The following is a 4054-nucleotide window of genomic DNA, read 5'->3' as shown; positions in this document are numbered from 1 at the left end:
GATACTGGGACAAAGAAATGCATTGATAATTTGATAAGCAATGACCTTGCCAGCAGCAAAGAATGGTGCAGGTGGCAGAGCTACTGGAGCTTATATGTGCACAAGGGAGGGAGAACTCTCAGCAGGTTCTGTTTTGTAAGAATATTTAAACCTAAAGAGAGGTGAGAAGTTCATGGCCCAACCTGAAGCTTTGCTGATAAATCCTGATAAGAACACTGTTGCCCCATAATATTTCTGTGTTAAGGAAGTTGTAAGTTCTGCTGTCTTTAAACCCAAACTAAGTACTTCAGAAACTGAAACTTGCAGAGCTTATTTTTTGGTCAGAGCAACACAAAGGTACAGAAAACTACCATAATGTATTCACAGACTGAAAACATTCTAGCATATTCCCAAATCTAGATGGAGAAGCTTTCCTGCAGGGCAGAGTTTTAGGGTTATTTTCAGGGTTTATTTCTAATTTCATTTAGATGCGTGGCTTGCTTTGAGCTAATATCATTCCTACTTTGCCCTACTTGCACGTAAATCATCTTTGCTCTGGTCCCAGCCAATGCAAATGTGCAATCTGATAAATTCCAGCTAATTTTAATGTTAATAATTAAAACCAAACATAATTAAATACAAAACCTACAAGCTAGCATCTAGATATGTGCACTTACCCTTTGATAGAACTATCAAATCCTAAGGAATTGTCAAGTACTTAAGAAAAGGATGAAAGAGACTCAACTCCATTATCTGTCTTCTGAAGCCCATGGTGCTCTTTATACCAAATGAATACTGTGCCTTTAGCTTTATTCTCAGTTTGTTTCTTTGCCAAGTGTGCAGTCATGCATCTTAACAATGGGTAGTCCATGCTCTAAAAACTATTTTCTTTGAGCTACAGCTTTCTTATGTGGCTTGGAAACCAGCAGGCAGGCACAGAGCTGGAATAAGGAAATAGGCTGAGAATTGGCACAAAGCAGATAAGGTCCTTCTGTATTTTATTGTTACTGGATATTTGTTTCCCTCTCATCCCTTTTCCACATCAGAAGTGGTAAAATTTGCAAGCTGTCAGCCCTCAAGAGGACACAGTATGTTTTGTGTGGAATAACCTGTCTGAGGTTTACAACCTAAAGCTCCTGTCTATATGGCAAACAAGGCCTCCATACTGGGTGCTGTTGGGGTGAAGTGTGTATATTCCATGTACCTGCTGAAATTCAGGGTTGACGTACATTTTATACTTGGCAATTATAGATGCCACTCATGGCAATGCTGCTTTAACTACATAATCAATTGTAAAAGGAAAAGGAGCTATGGAAGTCTTTCTGTATCTTAATTTACTCCTTTCTAGGAGGATGAGTTTTGATTATTTTGTGCATTAAGACTTCAGCATCTCAATGCTTCCTTTCAATAACATGGCTTAAAAACTCTAAGTTTTTACCATTGCATTCTACTTTGTTTCAAAGTAAATAAGTAATGAATAAGGGAGTACCTTTGAGGAGGTGTGGCATAAATCTCATTGCTTCTAGCAAACCCTTGCAACTTGTGGTTTTATTAGCTTGCTTCTGTTAAGTGCCTGCAGCAGGATTCTTTCAGTATTGTGTCTGTGGTGCAATAAATAGGTCAGGCATCCATTAGAAAGCAGAGAAAGAGGCTGTTTACCAAGGAGTTTCCTGTATGAGTGGAACTGGGGGAACTGACATTTTGTTGAAACGCAGCTGGTGTTTAAATAAGTTTGAAAGCTTTTGCTGCCTGCTGAGAACCTCTGAAGTGACATTGCTTTTACATTAAAATTGATGTGAACTTTAAAATTATACATCTTATTTAATAAGTGTAGCTTTTTAGAATTAGTACAAACAGACTTTCTTCTAAGGTACCTTATCAGAGTAGCCTTGAAAGTGCAAGTTTCAAGAATGTAAAAAACTGTTCTTGAATACAAACAGTAAATCTCTTAACCTTAAATATAACACAGTTTTTTGCCTAGTATCATTAGCCTTTAACTCTCGGTCTCTAGGGCTTTTTTGTCAAATTTGTACCTACTAAAGTAACAATGAATGACTGATGACACCAATTTCACACTTTCGGAGCTCTCACTAATTTCATTCTGGGAAATCTGACAGCATTTTGATATTTTGCTCTTATGCAATGCCAGAGATACACAAAGTTCTCAGCTAAAATCTTAACAAAACATCATGTGCACTTCTTGTTCTGGAAATACAAAGGACAAAAAGGAGTAAATAATAGCTGATGGAGGGCAAAGTTAGGAAAAAATGGCTACAGTCTATCATTTTAGTCAACTTCCCTCCTACAAGGATGAATGAACACTTCATCATTTTAGTGAGGTGCAGTCAAACAGGGGTATAAATGTACTTTTGAGCCATTTGAGTATAAATTCTGCTGATTGTCATAAGGGTCCCAGATACAGGCATTCAGGCATTGCCCAAAAAACTGAGTAGAAATAAGCCCTCTCTTGGTAACACCTTATATTTGTGTTCAGTTATTGCTGCTGCCCAATAAATATGTTCATTTCTATATTCAGGCATATGTGGACATATAAGCTGGACATTGCAAATGTGGATCCTTTTGTAACAATTTAGTGAACTGTAGGTCTTCAAGTCTTTGTAAATATTTGTCAAGTACAATATGTCAGCTGTACTGTGTGGGCTGGAGGGACACACAAAAGATGATGAACTTTGTCCTTGCAGAGTTTACAGGATCATTCTGGGATTTGAAAAATTTTTCTACCTATTACTTAGATCTGTCACAGGAATTTAGTGACTTCAAGGATGGTGTGTCGTCAGGATTTTAAAAATATTTTCCTGAAAAATTTAGCCCCCTGCCTTAGCTATAGAGACTCATATGAGCTAATGGTGGTAAAAACATTGCAATTTAGCATTGTAATGTTCACATAGACCTCAGGAGCAAGACAGCACTTGCACAGAGATGGAATTAGCTGAATGACAAGGAAAGAGGTGAATAATGGCCTGAGTGCAAAGAAGGTGTAATTCCACTGTTGTGTATTCCCAAGTAACTTACAGTGTTGTGTCTTGCTTCCCAATCTAAAAAAGACTTGAGTGCTATGAATTAATGAACTTGCTTCACCTTTGAAAGATATCTTGCTCCATTTTAATTTCTCAGTGGATGAAGTTCAGCCGTAGCATGGAGACTTTGTGGGAAACTTTCCTTGGTTTTGGGGTTTTTTTTTTTTTTTTTTTTTTTTGTTTTTTTTTGTTTGTTTGTGGTTTTTTTGTTGTTTTTTTTTTGTAAAGAACACAGGAGGAAGGGCAAATCAGGAGATAAAGACTAACACAAGGTCACTTTGGAAAACCTAACTCATTGTGGCTGAAGCCAAACAGGCACCACATCCCAGTGTGCTCAGTACTTTGCACATGAGGGGAGGCTGATGGCCTGGCAGGGAGGAGAACCTCAGCCCTAACCAGGCTGTGCAAGTTGAAATGTCACTTCTGTTTCACCATCACAGAACACAACTGCACTCTGGCCAGTTCCTGTCAGAAGATTTTCTTTTTCTCTTTTTTCTCATTCATGCACAGATAATCTCAGCTGGTAGATCTGCATTTTTTTGTTTGCCTCATCTGTGTTTGCAAAAGCTCTCAATTTCATCTGCAGCTCTCCAGTTATTTTAGCTTTCTTCCAATGTGTCCAGGCTGTCTTTTCTCTCAGGCCAGGGGGTTTGTGCTTCTGCCCTCATAACAGTAATCACCTGGGGAACAATGTTTACATTCCTGAATTGCTCACCCAGCATAGGAAATTGGGTGGAAACATTCTGTCCTACATAACTTCCATTGCTTCCTGGCTTGGGTGGGAGAGGAAGTGGGAGGACTGAAACACCGCTAAAGAGACTGTTCTCGTGGTATTGATGACCTCAGGGTACTTGTCAAATTCAGAATTGAAAAAAAAAAAAAAAAACCAAAAAAAACTTGCCTAGGTTTTCTTATTCAAGCCATGAAATGGGCATTTTGAAAATAGTGTCTATTCCTAATAGTAATTTAGGAATTAATAAAAGACTCTTCAAAAGTTAAAAAAGAGTGAACTCTTAGTGGAGGACTTGAGAGATGAC

At 38.2% G+C, this 4054-nt stretch overlaps 1 protein-coding gene across 3 annotated transcripts in view; it reads left to right on the top strand.

The window, feature by feature from the left end:
- MAEA (macrophage erythroblast attacher) overlaps positions 1-4054 on the top strand; it is a 48627-nt gene that overhangs the window by 37917 nt on the left and 6656 nt on the right. The gene's annotated exons all lie outside the window — the stretch shown is intronic.

The sequence above is a fragment of the Geospiza fortis genome, unplaced genomic scaffold (genome assembly GCF_000277835.1).
Source record: "Geospiza fortis unplaced genomic scaffold, GeoFor_1.0 scaffold730, whole genome shotgun sequence".
Lineage (NCBI taxonomy): Eukaryota > Metazoa > Chordata > Aves > Passeriformes > Thraupidae > Geospiza > Geospiza fortis.
Note: the sequence above shows the minus strand (reverse complement) of the source record. Positions and strands in the feature narration are given on the sequence as shown.